Raw genomic sequence first — 20,846 nt, 5'->3', positions numbered from 1 at the left:
GTACATGTTAGAATGTTAGGTGCAGACGTAGGAAGTGTTTCCCCATAGAAAACAATGGGGCTGCGTTAGGAGCTGAACGCAGCTTTTTTGCAGGTGTTAGGTTTTTTTTCAGCTCAAATGGCCCCATTGTTTTCTATGGGGGAATCGTGCACGAGCACGTTTTTGAAGCTGGCCGCGTCCGTAAGCACCGCTGGTATCTAGCGTTGCAGTGGCGTTAAATTATGCTCTACGCTCCCTTTTTGGAGCCTAACGCACTGAAAACCCAGCCATTCTGTGAACTCTAAATACCAGCGGTATTTAAAAGGTTCGAGTGTACAAAAATATGTGTGGCAAACAGGTCAGATGTTAACAAAACAAATATGCTCAACACAATGTGCTAAAAACAATACTCTCCTTGTTAGAATAAACAGATGACCGCTGCCCTTCCTCAGTCTCTCCCCAGGGACTGTACAGACAATAGACAAAACGAAATGGATGGCGCTGGTCTTGATGTATAGTTAATTTCTAGTAATAGATAGAAATGGACTTGATGTGCAAGTTAAATCCGACAAAATAATGTGCAATATACTCACTCCTTTAGTAATGTGAGTTCTGCTTCTAAGGTGTGTCTCTCTCCAAAGGAACAACAGGTGATTTTCAAAGGTATTATCAGCTGGGTTATACAAAGTAGAAAGTCCGGCTTGTCACAGGAAAGAATAATTCCCAATATAAGAGATAAAAAGGTTTATTTTAGCTCTACGCGTTTCAACGCTCAAGCGTCTTTTTCAAGAGCAATAAAAACAAATGAAAGTTTGTATCATGCTGTGACATTGTAGCCGGATTTTTATACAAGGGTATCGATGTTCCAATTTCCTGTGTATGACAGGAAATTGGACTCACATGAGACATAAATAAAACAATTTTAATTAGATGTTTAGGCCCAACCTTGTTCTTGACATTGCTAAATCTTTTTATGTCGCTCTATTAAAGTTAAAAAACAAAATATTTTTGTATTCTGGTTCGGCATAAACATGCAAACAAAAAGATAACCAATCGTAAAGTTCCTTCGAAATTTCATCCAATGAGAATACAGGGCTAGGTTAAGTTCCCATTCGAGTATTCCTTTTGTTTTGGGTCCCTTTCAGGTCCGCCGTAAAGTCACATGGTTTTTTTAGCCAATCCGATAGTGATGGAATGTTCTCCGTTAATCTGTGACGTTGCGTGGGCTCGTTTAGTCACGTGTTGTTTTTAGCCAATCAGGAAAAACGTCCTTTTTCGTGACTTTAATCAAATGTGCCGATGTGAGGATTTGACTTAACATTCTATAGATAGAAAAATAAGAGAAAGCGGCAGTATCCATTCTGATCGCATATGAAGTGAAATAATGACATTGTATCTGACATTTCTACAGCAACTTTAGATGGCATTAAAATCATATCTCGATAGTATAAAAAACAGTAACAATTTTATAAAATTTTAAACTTTGTGAAATCGTGTATTGCAATCAATATAGAAAAAGGTATAGAGAAAGGTATTAGGAAATACTATATCTTTCTTCTAATTGTTGTTCCGTGTTATTCTATTTAAGTGCAGGATGGGTTTAGTGTAAAAGAGAAATAAGACCCATTCTTATTTTAATATTTTATGTCTTATCTTAAAGAGATAAAATGTGAGATTAGATAGTGAAAGTTGTGTTGAGTACTTTTTTATGGATATTATATTCGTAATATTTGGATATTGTAATTTGTGCTTTACTTAAAGTGAAAACTAAATAAAATTAAATTGAACTTAAATTAAATTAAATAGTGCTTGTTGTATAAGCATAGTGTATAAATCCTAGTGACTAATTTAAGTGATGGACAATTAACATTTTAAAAAGTTACTCTATTTACTTAAAGGTTTTCAGATCCCTAATATTTATGAATTACTGGTTTAAATAAAAGCTGCTATTCGGATGTCTTTATTTAACCCCCAATGGTTATAGGTTCTAAACGTGTGAATCCACCATAATTCTCTCTTATTTAACTCGTGTTCTAAATGTCCTCCTCTCCAATGGGTGGATACTTTCTCTATTCCTATCCATGAGAAATTCTTGAAATCAAATTGGGGACAAGTATTACAGTGTAAAGGGACACCATGGTCCTCATGTTTCTTATCTATTTTGTTAAGATGTTCTAAAATGCGGGTCTTAAGAAATCTGGTAGTTTGTCCTAAATATTGAATCTGACAATTACACTGTAATAAATATATAACATTTTTGGTTTTGCATGTAATGAAATGTTTAATTGTGTAGGTTTTACCTGTTGTGAAGGAAGTGAAAGATTTATGGGTTCTTTTTGTATAATTGCAACCTTTACATTTTCCACATGTATAAAAACCTTGTAAGTTTGAAATACTTAAAGGTGGTTTGGGGGCCATACCTTTTATTAGGGATGGAGCTAATTTTTGTTTAAAATTGCTGCCTCTTCTATAGGTGATTTGAGGTTTAGTAGGTATGGTTTTACTTAAAAATTCATCATTGTGTAAAATGTGCCAATGTTTTTTGATGATATTAGTAATTTGATTGTGCCCTGAATTAAATGTTGTAATGAATCTGGGGAAAGAAGATTGCTTATTTGTAGTAATTTTTTGTTTGGCCAAGATAGAATTACGGTCCAAATTTTTAACTAGTTGTCTATCTGCTTCAAGGTTACTTGAAGAATAACCTTTTTCCAAAAATCTCTTCTTAAGTATTAGTGATTGTTCCTCGTAATCTTCTATTCTATCACAATTTCTCCTAATACGTTGGAATTGTCCTCTAGGGATTGCTTTTAGCCATGATGGATGGTGTTGACTATCGTGTTGAATGTACGTATTTGCATCACACTCCTTAAAGTGTGTTTTTGTGTGTATACATCCGTCAATGGTTGTGATAGACAAATCTAGAAAAGTTGCTTTAGTGTTGTGTAGTTCTGGAGTCAATATGATGTTCATATCATTCTTATTTAGATTATTGACAAATTGCTGACAATTTTCTATATTTCCCCTCCAAATACAGAGGACATCGTCGATGTATCTCCGCCATGTCACCAGGCTCTCCCCAGCTACGTCATTGGACCACACGTGAGGATGTTCAAAGTGGTCCATATAAATATTGGCGTAGCTGGGGGCGAACCTGGTGCCCATGGCGGTGCCACAGATTTGTAGGTATTGTAGATTATTAAACCAGAAAAAATTATGAGTTAACATAAAATTTATGGCTGTAAGAATAAAGTCTAACATTTTTTCAGATAAATTGGGATCTTGTGTTAGTTTCCACCTAATGGCTGTTAAGCCCTTTTGATGGTCAATTATAGAATATAATGATGTAACATCCATGGTGGCCCACAGATAATCGGGTTCCCATTTTAATTGATTAATGATGTTAAGTACACTGGTGGTGTCTTTTAGATACGATTTGGAATTTTGTGCATAAGGTTGTAAAAAATAATCAATAAATGCAGATAAATTAGAAGTTAATGAATCAATGCCACTGATGATAGGGCGACCTGGGGGTTGTAGGGGGTCTTTGTGTAATTTTGGTAAAAAATAAAAAATTGGAGTTTTTGAATGGGTTCTAAACAGGAAATCATATTCTTGTTCACTGATAACCTCTCTATCTAGAGCTAATGTTAGTAATTCTTGTAATTCTTGACTGAATTCTTTTTTGGGGGAGTGGTTTAAAATTTGGTAGGTGTTAGTATCTGATAGAATTCTATTAGCTTCTTGTAAGTAAAATGTCCTATCCATAATGACTACCCCTCCCCCTTGTCGGCTTCCTTTATGACGATGTCCTCTCTTTTGTTAAGTTCTTATAGAATTTCAGATTCTACTTTTGATAGGTTATAATGTTTGGGTTGATGTCTCATATTTTCTATGTCTTTCATTATAAGTTTCCCAAAGACATCTATACATGGCCCTTTAAAATGGCTAGGATAGAATTTAGACGGATTTTTGAATTTGGTCCTTGGGTCACTCTCAGGGGGTGTGTAACTTAAAGTTTCCTTTTTGATAAAGAAACGTTTAATAGTTAAATTTCTAATAAACTTCTGGGCGTCTATGAATAATTGGAAAATATTTACTCCTTGGGTTGGTACAAATTTAAGTCCTTTTGCTAGTACTCGTGTTTCTTGTTCAGTAATTGGCTGTGAAGATAAGTTATATATCTTACTTAAAAATGTATTTTTCTCATGTGTCTTTCCTCCACCTCCTCTTCTCCCTCTGAATGATTTGGTGTCCTTTCTGGTTTTTTTGGGTTGGACCTGTTGTCCTGGTTCCTGAAATGTGGGGTATGTCTGTCTGCTAGTGCAATGGGACTGTCCTTCTGTAGGGGAGCAAATCTGTTGTGTTGAGGCCAATGGTGGTTGATGTGTGGTGTTGATTTGTGTTTGTCCCAATTTTGGTTTGGTGGAAAAGGGTGTGAATCTCTATGATGTGATCTATCATCATAATTATGATTGTATGTATTTCTATTGTAATGATCCTGTTTGACATCATGATGACTGTATGAATTACTGTTTGGATGTCTATTATAGGTATCCTTATCTCTAATGTGCTGATCATTATTTTGATTTCTTTCATAATAATTTTGCTGTTTATTTGGTCCCTGTTGGGTCCTATAGTTAACTCTGTTTTTTTCCCAAGGTTTATTGCTAGTGTAATGTTTATCTCCATTATAGGAATGGTTTTTATATGAACCTTTAACAAAATTGTTTTGTGTATTAGAATTTTCTTCTTGCATTTGAACATATTGTGTGCCTTTGTCAAAATCATCTTTGTCTCTTAGATATTTTTTGTATTTAGAGTTACCAATTTGTTCATCTAATTGTTTAGCATTATTTTTTATTTCTTCAAATTTATCTATACAGCGCTTGTCTGATAAAAATGTATCTAGTTCATTTTCTAAAGCTATTATTTCTTTTTCTATATTTTTTAGGTTAATATCTTGAGATTCATATAGTAAACTAACAAGTTCTGTTGAGCATTTGTGTAATGCCGCATTCCATTTATCTAAAAAAGTTTTGTCATTCATTCCAAAAGCTGGAATTTTGTAAACTCTTAACACTCTAGGAACTAGATTTTCATTTAAATAGCGGCTAAGAAAGGTGGTTTCCCACCACTTCTTGGTTTCTTTTACATATAATTTCTCTAATTTAGATAAAATGGTTTCCCAGTTAGAACTGGGATGTGAATTATCTTTAAAAGCATTATTGTATTTATTTTGTCTTGCCGCTCTCCAGTCATTGAGAGTGTTTTTAGCCATGTAGGAGAAAAAATTCGAGTGTACAAAAATATGTGTGGCAAACAGGTCAGATGTTAACAAAACAAATATGCTCAACACAATGTGCTAAAAAACAATACTCTCCTTGTTAGAATAAACAGATGACCGCTGCCCTTCCTCAGTCTCTCCCCAGGGACTGTACAGACAATAGACAAAACGAAATGGATGGCGCTGGTCTTGATGTATAGTTAATTTCTAGTAATAGATAGAAATGGACTTGATGTGCAAGTTAAATCCGACAAAATAATGTGCAATATACTCACTCCTTTAGTAATGTGAGTTCTGCTTCTAAGGTGTGTCTCTCTCCAAAGGAACAACAGGTGATTTTCAAAGGTATTATCAGCTGGGTTATACAAAGTAGAAAGTCCGGCTTGTCACAGGAAAGAATAATTCCCAATATAAGAGATAAAAAGGTTTATTTTAGCTCTACGCGTTTCAACGCTCAAGACCAGCGCCATCCATTTCGTTTTGTGTATTTAAAAGGTGCGTGGGAAAAAAAGCACGCGTAGCTAGCGCACCCCTTTGGCCGCAGAACTCTAAATCTAGGTGTTAGTTACTATTTGGATAAACAGAGGGGTGAGTATTTACATATATTATATTTATAAATACAAGTATTCAAGTTGTAATTTTAAACTAAGTGAAAAAAAAAATGAACAAAGAGTGTAAAGTGGAGGTAAAGTATGTGGGACTTCAACAAGACCCCAAATATGTATAGCAATCTGTAATTCAAATGATAAAATTCAATAAGATGTTCAGTCCTCTAGGGCAAGGACATATAAGATAGTTACACCTCTCTCTAATGTATGGGGGGGAGGGATCTATGAAAAAATCTCCTCCTTTCCTTTTTATAGAGTAAAGAGTTTCTAATCTATCAAGCAATTCCAATGCAAGTTAGTATGTCCTGCTAGTTCATTATTGAGGCTGATAGCAAGTTGTTTTAGTAAAGATCTTAGTTGTATCAATTTACATTTATGAAGCAGTCAATTTAGCTGTGATTTTTCAATTTCAGACACATATATAACAAATAAAGAGAAAGCGATATATTGCAACATCAGAATATCTTATGATTCATAATTTTGCTAAAAAGAAGAGTGACAATTTGTTATCCCTGTTTTTTACCAAGATTAATAACAAGTTATTTTAGCAGGCACATTAGCTGTATCAGCTTACATTTGTAATTTAAACAAAGTCAATTTAACAATGAGTTTTCAGATTTGAACATATATACATCAGATGAGAGAAGAGCAATATAAAGACCCCTCAGAGTAACTTGATATTCGCAGCTTAACTAAGGAGGAAGGTATCAGTTGGTTACCCCTATTTTTTTTTTCCTTTTTCCCTTTTTTTTGGAAACTATTTACTGCTGCTTGTTGCTCAGGGGTGAGTTTATATAAGTCAGACTCTGTGTTTTTGACTTTTTTAGTTAAACTTAGTTAATTTTCTTCCATTACATTCCCTTATTACCTAGAGAAAGAGAGAAAGAGGGGAAGAAAAAAAAAAAAAAAAGAAAAGAAAAAAAAAAGAAAAAAAAAAGTCATATCTTGCAAGGAAAAAAATGTAAATAAATTGATGACCCATACAGAGTTATCAGTATTAACAACAAGCCATCATTTTTTTATATATAACCTTTCTTTTTCCTCTCTTCCTCTCCTCCGATACTTTTTCCTTCAATTGGCACAGTGTTTGCTTCCACTTATATTCACTAACTTAACAAAAACAGTTTAGTGACAGATTTAAGACTATTGTGCCTTACAGACCAAAATACATAGAATAGCAGGTCTAAATAGGTTACCAATTTAGACAATTTTTTCCTTTTTATACCCAGTATATATATATATATATATATATACTACAGTTATGAGTAGACAAAACTTAAGGACTAAGTTTTCAATTTCAAGCACCTAAGCATAAATAAACCTACTGAGAGAAAAATAGCGTGTTACCACACCAGGATAGCTTCTTGTTCGAATCTGAGTTATAAACAAGAGAGTAATTGTTACCCCTTTTTAAAAAAAAAAAAAAAAAGTTTTTTTAAGAAACGGGGGTTAATTCTCAGGTAATATATTAACATCCATAAATAAATTTGAGCAGTTTTAGATAGTTTGGGCCCAGTCCAGGTAACTGTATTCAGGAAACTCAGTGTCTGGCAAGTTAAATTTATATTTTCTAGGATGGTTTTATCTTGTCTTGTCCCTTAGGGTCATTATAGATGTTGAGCTCCTAGTCCATTCCCTCTATCCTTCCTCTTCTCCCTTTGACAGAGTTTATTTTTATCTATACGGATATGTCTGTATGAGGGGGGGAAGGAGGGTAGGGAGATAGTTCAAGTGCCCAATTTGTTTGTTACTTTACCCGCTGGTATCCTGAGTCCTATCTGTGGAGGAGAGAGAGCCTTTCTCCAATGCGGCCCACTCACGCAGCACCGGTGGGAGAGGGGGCGCTTATCCTGTTTGGTGAAGGTGTGAGAAATTATCCGACTGCCAGAAATCCAGGCCGGCACAGAGAGCAGAGGAAAGGAAGAGAAGAGACCACTTGGAGTCTGGGGAAAAGTAACTTACAACAGGTAACAATCTGGGCCCCTCAAGCAGCGCCGGTGGGGACTACACGACCAGGGAAGATGCAGGACTCACAGCCTCTTTACCTCTCTCTCCCCCTCACAACACCAAGTCGCAGAAGACGATGCAGGATCGGCCAGGGTCAAGCCAGACAGGAGGCTTTGGATCTGTACCGGAACGTCACAGTGTGCTAAAGAAGTCAGAGGTCTATCCAGGATGCTGCTAAGTAGAGGCGCAGAGCGGGCAGTTTGCTCTCCAAGCTCGGTTGTTTGTAGTAAGGCTGAATGTAGGAGACTCGAGTATAACGGACCTTGTAATATAGAACAAATCCTGTTCCCCAATCATATGCAACGAGTTCAGTGTGGACAGTGTAGTGTCTCTTTCGTTTAATGCTGCTAATTGTAGCGTTATTTTAGGTAGAAGGTTGGGTCCTGTAGCTGCTGCAATATGCAGCCCAGTGCATCAATGTGGCACTGTATAGGTTCTGGAAGCGGTGGATTAGCTTGACAAGCTACCTCAGGTCTAAGGATTTTGGGCGCGGAGATTCCGCCAACAGCTTGCAGTGGAGGTAATGCTGCACAGGTGTTACACACGACCACACACCTGAGCTCCTCCTCCAGTCTCCAAGAGCAAGCAATTTTCAGGGTATGTAATTTTTAAACAACTTTCCAATTTACTTTTATCACCAATTTTGCTTTGTTGTCTTGGTATTCTTAGTTGAAAGCTGAACCTAGGTAGGCTCATATGCTAATTTCTTAGACCTTGAAGGCCGTCGCTTATCTAAATGCATTTTGACAGTTTTTCACCACTAGAGGGTGTTAGTTCATGTGTGTCATATAGATAACATTGAGCTCAAGCATGTGGAGTTACCTAGGAGTCAGCAAAAGAAAGTACACAATTATGAGCAAAGTGTTTTGTCTTCAATAATGCGTGCCTGAAACTCATTTGCCTCTGCACTTCAAGTTGAATTATATCATATCCTACACTGGTTTTGGAATTTACAGTAACATGTTTTATTTTTGTGGAGCTTGTGTATCTTTTAATAACATTCAGATTAAACGTGTGATGTCCTCTGGAGGTAAAATATGGCTGTCATTCTGAATATTATCAGAAAAGGTATATGTAATTATAATTGTTCCAAGGGACTGTCTGTGCTATTGATCTTTGTGTTGTTTGACTTTAATGTCAACTCAAAAGAATATTTTTTGCATCCCCAGGTATAATGGCTCATGTTCCAGGGATTGTAGTATAGTTTAATATTTCATTTTAGTTTAATATTTCATTTTACATCAAGATTTTTATCTCTTAATATTACAACTAAGCAGAGACATAAAATTGTACTGTTGGTTTCATAAAGTAACCATTATTCTAATTAAACACGAGCCAATATCAAACTCTATCCATATTATAAAAAAGAACAGTCTACACCAGAATATTTATTGTTTTAAAAGATAGATAATCCCTTTATTACCCATTTCCTTGTTTTGCATAACCAACACATTTATATTAATATACTTTTTACCTCTGTGATTATCTTGTATCTAAGCCTCTTCAAACTGCCCCTTATTTCAATTCTTTTGACAGACTTGCATTTTAGCCAATCAGTTCTGGCTCTTAGGAACTCCATGTGCATGAGCACAGTGTTATCTATATGAAACACATGAACTTACACCCTCTAGTGGTGAAAACTGTCAAAATGCCCTGATCAAAGAGTCAGCCTTCAAGGACTTAAAAATTAGCATATGAACCTCCTAGATTTAGCGTTCAACTAAGAATATCAAGAGAACAAAGCAATATTGGTGATAGAAGTAAATTGGAAAATTGTTTAAAATGACATGCCCTATCTGAATAATAAAAAATTGTTTTGTACTAGACTGTCCCTTTAATATGTTATTGTGGTTGCTTAACCAACCATTACATACAGTAGATTTTGATAATCAACAAATACAAAATACAAATAAAAGTCAATAACATTTACTTTCAATTTAAGGTGAGTAGACAATTTTGTTTCAACGCTAGTTACATTTTCCTCCCTCTGTATAATGTGACAGCGATCAGCCAATCACAAGACACATATATAATGTGCATTCTTGCACATGCTCAGTAGGAGCTGATACTTTAGAAAGTGTACATATAAAAAAGATTGTGCACATTTTGACTATTATGTGTGCCCAGTATGTATCAGCAATCAAGTATAACATTGTGTACAAAATAACAAAATTAAAAGAATTTAAAGGGACATTAAACTGCTGAGCACAACTACAAAAGAATACTAGTCACCATGTTATTGCATTTTCTCTTGTTCCTGTAGTTCTCTTCAAATCAGTTCTCCTGTTTTAATAGCTTAAAGGTGCCAGATACTGAGACTCTGCCTCTTCCTACTGGGCGTCGCCATCTTGGAGCTCAAGTATTCTCACGGCCTGTGACAGAAGCAGTGCACACTCACAGATCAGTTACATTGCCCACTTTTTTACAACTGTATAATGTTCACCTTCTGTTACAGAATATGAAAATACTTCTGCTCCAAGATGGCATCCCCCAGTACGAGATGAAGTTTCACCATCAGACAACTTTTCAGGAGTCAAAATAGGAACACAGCTTTTTTAAAGAAAGCTGCATCAACAGGGGGAAAAGAGATAGCATAATGAGCAGTAACCATTCTATGGTAGTTATGTCCAGCAGTGTAATGTACCTTTAAATTGTCATTTTGTTAGCAAACTTTGCAATGCTTTGCAATCAAACGACATACACCTTGAGGAAAAAATGAAGTATGATTTAATTTAATGTTGCTGGGGCCATTGAGGAAAATGTATAAATAAACTTTCATGAACAAGAAACCACTGTAAAGAATTAAAGGGATACTAAACCCATTTTTTTTCTTTCATGATTAAGAGAGAGCATGCAATTTTAATTAACTTTGTAATTTACTTAGCAGGAATTTAAAGCTTAAGAGCCGGCCTGGATAGTGCTTGCTTATTGGTGGCTACATTTAGCCACCAAGAAGCAAGCTTAAACCAGGTTCTGAACCAAAAAATGTAGTATCCCTTTATGCTTCTGGAGTATGCATTTTTGCCCCTTTAGTATTGGACATAAATACTTATTGCCATCAACACATTACATCTTTTTCAGCAGTATGTGGAGACACAATGCACTTACTGGCCAATAAAGTTTTGCCTAATAGTGTGATAGCAAATGCTCTGTAATATGCAGAGACCAGCACTGCATTTTCCTGCAAGATTTCTCCATATATACTCTGCAAGTGCTCTGATCTGGAGCTTGTTTGTTGCTTTGTCCTGTTACTGGCATCTGTTGTTCCCTTTTGTGTCTGATCGTCAACTTGATTTCCTTCTCTCGTTACCGCATCTTGGTGTTGACTGCCTGGTTACTATTTTGTGTGTTTAAAAATCTCCCTTAGCTGAAATACTAGTTTAATTTACATTATCACTATCTATATTAGTAATGCCCCTTAATATAGGCAAGCTTAAAGGGACAGAAAAGGTATTTCTATCATGCGTTAAAAAGAGCACACGTTGTAAAAAAAATAAATATAAATATATATATATATATTATTGCAAAAGTCAAAGCTATTTATTTTTATTTTGACATTAACAGGAAGTCCAATCAGACCTTAAGGCCTGCTTTATTAGTGGACACTGACTTTCTTCACAAGCATAACGTGTATCACTGTATCACTGAAGATGAAATAGTTACTCAAAAATGACCACTCTCGGTTTTAATGGCATCAGATATAATAGTGCTAAAAAGGCAGGCTGGCACTCGCAGTCCCCAGCTGACTATACGACTGGTATATACAACTCCAAATCTTCTCTGATGGATCTGCCTGGAAAATGACTGGGGTGTGATCTTAGGTAGCTATATCCGACCAGCTGTAAGGCCCAAGGACATCTCTCAAAATACACAGTTTTAGCTTAAAGGGACATTAAAAAGCATACACTCAGAAAGTGAAACAGCAAGAGCGCTCTGTAGAATCAAGGGTGTTAATATTACAATCTATAATCACACAAACAATGCATATGTGTGGATGAATGTAAACACACAATGGAGATGAGGCAATCAAATGAACAACATGCATACAATGTAGATAATATACAATGCAGATGAATAAATGTTGATGAATAAACACACAATACAGATGAATATCCAAACACTACAAAAGGATATGTTTGAGTCAGGAATCCTTTACATCAGACCGCAGTGTGTAAAACAGGTGATGCAGCTTCCCAAAACTCACAGCACTGGAGGCTGGATGTCGCTAATACAAATACAAAAGAAAAGAAGGGCGGCGCAAAACACCTCTAAGTGCAGACTGTAAAATCACAACAATTTTATTTAAGCATATCACGATAAAAAACTCACACTCTCAAACCTCAAACATGTGAGGTATGTTAGGTCATAGCAATGAAGACACACTCAGATGCTCCCTCCTCCGTGATAAAGTCCCAGCACACGAACAGTCCTCAGCACACTGTTGTGCGATTACCACAAAGAGTTCAGCAAAGAGTTCAGCAAAGTTCACAGTATAAAGGTCCGTTATGAATAAATATGTCAAAAATACTAACGTCAAAAGCCCATACTACACCAGACTACCAGGTTGAAAAAGCCGGCTACCTTGCAGCTGGTGTATGCGGCGTGACGTCAAGACACCTAATACATTATTTTTAAAGCTTTGAAATGAAGACTTTAAATGCTAGACAGCATTATAAACCTAATAAAATAATCACACAACACAAAATATATAATTAAACTAAGTTAAATGAACAAAAACATTTGCTAAACAGCATTATAAACCTAATAAAATAATCACACAACACAGACTTCACTTGCATTTTTCTGCAAACAGTTCTTTCTATGCATTCCAATCTGGACTGAGTTATAGACAGGAAGATCTTGTTCCTTTGAAATCTGCTCGATAGCTCAGGTCTGGTTAAACTGATTAATTTCAGCTTGCTTGGCTTTGCTGCAACACAAGCGGACAGCTCCACCTACTGGCTTTTTTAATAAATGCACTGCTTCTCAATGCTTTTCAATAGCAGTCACATGACTGGAAAAAAAGGTTGTTATTCTGAAACGGTGTAAATTGAACCGTTGTAAAATGAGGGCCACCTGTATATATATATATATATATTATTATTTTTTGTGGCCTTCTGACAAAGATGTATTTGTGTGCCTTTAATATACATGCTAATTCTCCCTCTATTCCTGTTACTCCTGTCCCTCATAAATAAAATACAATTTAAAAAAAAACATTTTAGATCAATTTTACATTTTTTAGTTAGTTGTTAATATTTAACAAAAAAAAACAGGTTGGAAATTGGAACTTTAAATTCAAACAACATTTTTACATTTCCACTTTTCATTTGCAGAGAAATGGGAAAAAAAAAACTTAAAATGATGAATCTATTCTACAGCTGTTGAAAAACAATTTTAGCAATAAACCAGTCTAGGGGAAAATATGTTTAATACTGTAGTTATGACAAATAGAATGCAGAGCTGAGAATTTAACTGAAGACTACATATTGTGAGACATTTTAAATTTGCACATAACATATGCTTATTGGATAAATGCTTAAAATAAAACTATAGTAGGTACAAAAATGAAGATTAATGCATTTCAGACCTAGTCACAAAACATTTAGTTTCCAATCCAGGGAGCCTTCCAGTCCCTGTTATACACAATGATTCAAAAGCAGATGTAGTATATGTATACTCATTAGACACAATAAAATATAACTCATAGGGCTAGAATACAAGTGGAGAGCTAATTTATTGCGTGCCCGCAAAAGGGCAAATTGACTGGTTTTTGCTACCACGAGCTTGCGGTAGCAATAAGAGCTCAAAAAAATTAACCAGAGGTCAGACCTCCTAGTTAATTTTTTAAATGTCCCCAATTGCCGCCACAATAACTAACGTGTGAGAGGTCCCATTTTAAAAAGCAAATAATTTAGCTTTTTTTAAAAAACTGCATTGAGCAGTTTTTGGGGGCTAACGCTGGCGGCTGTGGGGTGTTAGAAAAAACAAAAAACTAGCTTAAAATTGCCTTTACATTGCTGTCTATGGGAACTGTGTTTTCCCAGTAAATATATATGTATATGCTTATATACATATATATGTATGTGTTAATATGTGTATAGTAAATGAAGAAAGTTCGAACAGTCCTCAGTTAAAACAACAAGCTTTATTTACCAAATTAAAACAGGAAGAGGTAGCATCCAGTGGGAGTAGCATACCACCTAGACTGGCTTACGCGTTTCGCCGTTTGCCGTAATCATAGCCATAGGTGTTAGGACTCCTCCCAATCCTTATATAACACACAAATAAAAACAATTAGTTAAACTTAATTAATAACAACAAAAGCACGCCTACTCCTAGAATGCTAGACCAGTGCACAGTACACACTACACTGCCCTACACATTAGTTAACTACCTAGATCAACAATGCTAAATACATTATTAAATGCAAAAGTTGTTACATAATGCAAAGATAGTTACAAATATAAAAATGTGTCATAGCCAATGATTACGGCTTTCGGGCTGAAACGCATAAGCCATTAGTGCCACACCATTTGCTGAACGTTGTTTGTTGCTGCCACTTCCTTGCTTACCTGTTTTTATTATAGTGTCATTTTGAATGAAGGAAGATTAAAGTTTGGATTTTATCCTTTATGTGGTGGATGTTTTCTTTCCTGTGAATTTATATACACATATTAACACATAAATATATATGTATATATTCATATACATATATATATTTGCTGCCCATCGCTGTGCAACTTACCCCCTTTACTGCTTTGCCTATGCTGTGTCTCACAGGATAAGAACGAGGTTCCCATTGGAGCATAGGAAGTGTGCTCTCATTAGCGCAATGCTTCCGTACCATGTCAACGCGAGGTCAGGTTCGCACTGCACCTCATTTGTAATACCAGCGCACATTTGCGTGTGCTGGTATAACTAAGTTGAGCACAAATATCAATTTTGCGGAAGCAATATTTATTTGCGCTCAACTTGTAATCCAGCACATAATAAATACATTTTTTTTAAAAAATTATACACATCTTTGCTTACCCTAGCAAAGATTCCTAGACTTAAAATAAAACATTCTATAATAAATAGACTTACATTTGGATTTGGAGCACTGTAAATAATAAAAAATAAAACACCAATTTTGCTGTATTTGTCTCCCTTAGAAACCATGAAATGACAGGAAATCTAACATTTTCTTTCATAATTCAGATAGATCATACAATTTTAACCAACTTTCAAATTTATTTCTAGTATCTAATTTGCGTCATTCTTTTGGTTTACTTTGTTGATGGAGCAGTAATGCACTACTAAGAGTTAGCTGAAAGCCAATGACGAGGCATATATGTGCAGCCACCAATCAGCTGCTTCTGAGCATAACTAGGATACAAAGATAACAAAACAAATTAGACTATAGAAATAAATTGGAAAGTTACTTAAAATGGCATGTTTTATCTGAATTATGAAAGAAAATAAAAATTGGATTCCATGTCCCTTTAATGAATAAATGAAGGAACAAATTATGTTGCAGCAAAAAATGGCTGCTTCATTCTTGTGACTCAAACCTATAGGAAACAAGGGGTTAACAAATATCAGTTAACAATCAAATAAGATTAAAAAAAATGTCCATACAAAACTACAAAATGAAAAAGTCTTTTTCATGTCAAACAATTCCTCTAAAAAATATTTTGGTGTGTACAAATGTCTAGTAAAATATATCCTTATGTTAAAATTTTGCTTGAAATTCCATCAGCAGATTTTAAAATGTCTATTTTCACGTGTAACTGTATTGATAGTTACGGTACTAAAAGCAGAAAGGGCACAGATTTCCACCTGAGTTAAAATTTTCTCTACAAGTTCTTCAAAGTATTTATTTATTTTTTCATCTGTTACTGCATGAAAAAAAGGATGAAAAAAAAGACGAATAGAGAACATAAAAGCATAAACTATGTGTAAGCTGGGATATGATGTGCTGCTAAAGAGAAATGTATGGAGGCCAACTCAGGAATACTGAATTTTCTTTAATACAATGTAAGTCAGGATCATGTTTTGTAGACCGCAGGTGCAAATTAAAATGCAGTAGATTGGAGACATAAAAATAAGCAGTGTAAAGAGACAGCAAATTTAAAATGCAACTAACCATAAAGGGCTAGATTTATCAAGGGATCCTTTATATTCTCCTCCAAATTCTCTGCAGCTCGCCCTTGGAGAGGAGCACCGGTGAGCATAAATTTATTAAAAATGTGCACGTATTCATTTTTTTATAGGTAGTATTTTTTGCCCTCTTTAAACAATCGATTACAAGGGGAAAATTTGTGCACTCATTTTGGTGAGACTATCTTGTGTTTTACCACAATACATTGTTCATTTAACTTTGTTATAATAATGACTAGGGATGGGCGAATGTGTTTATATTCAAATTTGAATGTTAGAACGAATGTTATTGTAGAAATTCGATTTACATAATAGAATGTTGATAGGAACGAATATTCTTAAAAATTCGATTTTCGAATGTTATTTACAGTTTTCGAATGTCACATTCGAATTCGAATATTACATTTATAAAACACAATTGTAGACTAAAATCACTATTTCGAATTTGATTGTCACATTTGAATCGAATATCACATTCAAATTTGAATATTACAATTATAAAACACAGTATTAGACTAGAAATACTATTTTGAATTTGAATGTCACATTCAAATCGAATATCACATTTATTAAACACAGTTGTAAACTAGAAATACTATTTTGAATTTGAATGTCACATTCAAATTCGAATGTCATATTCAAATTCGAATATTAAATTTAAAAAACACAGTATTAGACTAGAAATACTATTTCAAATTCGAATGTGACATTCGAATGTAGCATTCAAATTCGAATATTACATTTATTAAACACAGTTGTAGACTAGAAATACTATTTTGAATTTGAATGTCACATTCAAATTCGAATATTACATTTCGAAATTGAATGAATACATAGCTTAACATTCTATTATTCTAACAAATATTTTCGAATTTTATTGAAAAATTTGAAAATGAAAATTCGAAAATAGAATTTTAGAATGCTATATAAACATACGAAATCCCATCAAACGAACGAATGTATCAAAATTTGTTTTAAATTTCGAATTTTTAGAAACATCCACCCATCCCTAATAATGACCCTTTGTAACCATAACACATTCAAATTGTTAATAGAATTTTAGTTCTTTGTGGGGAAAATTTGGTTATCTATATTTGGCATATGTAACTATGCTAGAATCAGAGAGTACTCCGTCAGAAAATGGGCGTGATTCTAAGGTGGACTCTAGGAAATGCAACTAAAACTAGTAAATGCAACCCTTTTATAAGCGCACAAGTGCGCCTTGGCAAACGAGAATGAAACATAGATATTGACGGCACTAGACTTATGCCTATCCCAGGCATTCTTAAAGTCCCCCACAGTGTTTATCATTACTTCCTCTAATAGAAGTTTATTCCATGGGGTAGATTTATTAAAGGTCGAGTGGACATCATGCGAATCATGTCCGCTCGACCTCGCTAAATACCGACAGCATACACTGTCGGCAATTTACTTTGCACAAACATTTCTAGTGAAATTCTTGTGCAATGCCGCCTCCTGCAATGATGGGCATAGAAAGCAGCATCCGCTGCGTAATAAATCTAACCCCATGAATCAATCACCCTTTCTGTAAAGAAGTGCTTCTTCTGCAAATTACTCCTGACTATACTACCCTTCAGTTTAAGATCATGACCCCTTGTTCTTGAATTTTCCTTTATATGTAAAATATTCACAGCCTCAGCTTTACTAAGCCCTTTAATATACTTGACAGTTGCTATCATATCACCTCTTTCCCTTCTCTCCTCTAAGCTATACATATTTAGGTCATTAAGCCTCTCCTGGTACATTTTATTTTTTAGACATGAAGTGAGAGGAAATGATAGTCAGACTTGCCCAATTTTAGGCACAATTTGCATTAATATATAAATATATATATATATATATATATATATATATATATATATATATATATATATATATACATATATATATACACTTAGCAGAACTGCTTTGATAAATCCTGTTTAAAATGTTTAAAGGTCCAAAATAAGTGCAATTTTTTTTTGCAATATACTTATATGAGCCAACATAGTATCACTCTTTTTCATTATGTTAGCATAGGGTGCATTGTTTTTGCAATTGTTATTTGCTGAAATCAATTGGGGAGCTATATGTAGCAAGGTTTGCCTTTAGAAGTCTACATTGTGTATTTTTAAGTCTGAGAATGAGAAAATCCACTCATTTTAGAGCTAAATTACATGAAAAGGTTGCAAAATAAATAATGAAAGTAAATTACAAAATCGTTGTACAATGCCTAACTAAACAATTTATATTAAAATAACAAGGTATTTAAGTCTGTAAACAAATGCTGAAAAGTTAAAGTTTCTAATCAAGCTTGTTAAACTGCTCAACAAAGCACCTGACAGACCAGTGAGTCATTTTAGCACTTATTGAAAGCATCATGCTGTGATATGTGTCAAACTGTAATGCTATTCTATAAATATGAACCTTACATTGTAAATAGCTTTGATTTTAACACCAATGGCATCATTAATCTCATGATATATGAAATCACCAATGTCATCCCAAGAAACCCTTGTTTGAATCAAATTATCACTTTCCGTATATATCTTACAAATATTAAGTTCTTAGGCAGTTGGGGAAAAAATAGGGACTTGGGCAGTAACGCGTAAAAATGTTTTAAATTCATTTTGTTGCAGTGTTAATTAATCTTATAAATTATATTATAACTGTTTTTTATTATATTATGTACACTTGTCAAGAATAAATAAAGCTTGTTTTAAATTGACTATTGTTTAAAAAGATAGATAATCCCTTTATTACCCATTCACCATTTTTGCATAACCAACACTGTTATTTTAAAGGGACAGTCTAGTCAAAAATAAACTTTCATGATTCAGATAGAGCATGTAATTTTAAACAACTTTCCAATTTACTTTTATCATCAATGTTGCTTTGTTTTTGGTATTCTTAGTTGAAATCTAAACCTAGGTAGGCTCATATGCTAATTTCTTAGCCCTTGAAGACCCCATCTTATCTGAATGAATTTGACAGTTTTTCACAACTAGAGGGTATTAGTTCATGTGTGCCATATAGATAACATTGTGCTCACGCACGTAGAGTTACCTAGGAGTCAGCACAGATTGGCTAAAATGCAAGTCACTCAAAAGAATTGAAATTAACGGGCAATCTGCAAAAGCTTAGATACAAGGTATTCACAGATGTAAAAAGCGTATTAATATAACTGTTGGTTATGTACTGGGGAATGTGTAATAAAGGTATTATCTGTCTTTTTAAATAATACAAATGCTGTTGTAGGCTGTCTCTTTAAAATACATTTACCTTGTATCTAAGCCTCAGTGCTTTTTACAAACTTGCATTTTAGCCAATTACTGCTGGTTCCTGCATAACCATTATCATTCTGCACGGGAATGAGCACAATGTCATCCATATGGCACACATGAACTAGCACTGTCTGGTTGTAAAAAGCTAATAAAATGCACTGAGATAAGAGACAGCCTGCAGTGGCTTAGAAACAAAGAAATTTGTTATGCTGTTGTAGGCTGTCCCTTTAATATACATTTACCTTGTATCAAAGGGGCCTATCTATCAAGCTCCATACGGAGCTTGACGCCCTGTGTTTTCTAAAGACCGCTGCTCCATAACCCTGTCCGCCTGCTCTGATGAGGCGGACAGGAATCACCGGAATTCAACCCGATCGAGTACGATCGGGTTGATTGACACCCCCTGCTGGCGGCCGATTGGCCGCGAGTCTGCAGGGGGCGGAGCTGCACCAGCAGCTCACAAGAGCTGCTGGTGCAATGCTGAATACGGAGAGCGTATTGCTCTCTGCATTCAGCGATGTCTGTCGGACCTGATCCGCACTGTTGTATCAGGTCCGACAGACATATGATAAATAGGCCTCTAAGCCTCAGTGCTGTTTACAAACTTCCATTTTAACCAATTACTGCTGGTTCCTGCATAACCATTATCATTCTGCACGGGAATGAGCACAATGTCATCCATATGGCACACATGAACTAGCACTGTCTGGCTGTAAAAGCTAATAAAATGCACTGAGATAAGAGGCGGCCTGCAGTGGCTTAGAAACAAAGAAACTTAAACGTTATAAAGTATATTAATATAACAGTGATGGTCTGGGGAATAGGTAGTAAAGGTGCACTCTATCTTTTAAACAATAAAAAAACACTTCATTTTACCTTTAGAACACAGCTTACAAATTTATTTTTCTTCGTTTTTTTGGTATCTATTGTTGAAAAGCAGGGATGTAATGCTTAGGAGCCAACCCATTTCTTGAGCACTATATTGCAGCAGTTTTGCAAGAACGTTATCCGTTTGAAAGATCACTTGATGGCAGCACTATTTACTGCTATGTAGTGCTACACATATCTACCTAGGTATCATTGGAACAAAGCAAATTTTGATAATAGGATTATTCGATTGGTATCATTTGTTGAAGGAGCAGCAATGCACTACTGAGATCTATCTGAACACATTGGGTGAGCCATTGACGGCAAGAAGTACTGCATTGCTGCTCATGAGCCTAACTGGGTATGCTTTTTAACAAAAGATACAAATTGAACAAAGCAAATTAGATTAAAGAAGTATTTTGGAAAGCTGTTTCAAATTGTCATGAAAGTTTAATTTTGACCATACTGCCCCTTTAAGACCCCTTGCTCTGGGCTGTTATGATCCTAAAGGGTTATAAGCATTAACTAAAAAAAAATGCCTATTTGATAATAGGATTGCTTCCAATTTGCCTATTGTAATATAATTTAATAAAGTAGAATTTATCCCATATCATCAAACAGGAAAAAGTATTAGTACCATCACATTTCACTAACATGTCTTTAGATTCT

The sequence above is a fragment of the Bombina bombina genome, chromosome 8 (assembly GCF_027579735.1).
Source record: "Bombina bombina isolate aBomBom1 chromosome 8, aBomBom1.pri, whole genome shotgun sequence".
NCBI lineage: Eukaryota > Metazoa > Chordata > Amphibia > Anura > Bombinatoridae > Bombina > Bombina bombina.
This window is presented reverse-complemented; position numbering follows the sequence as displayed.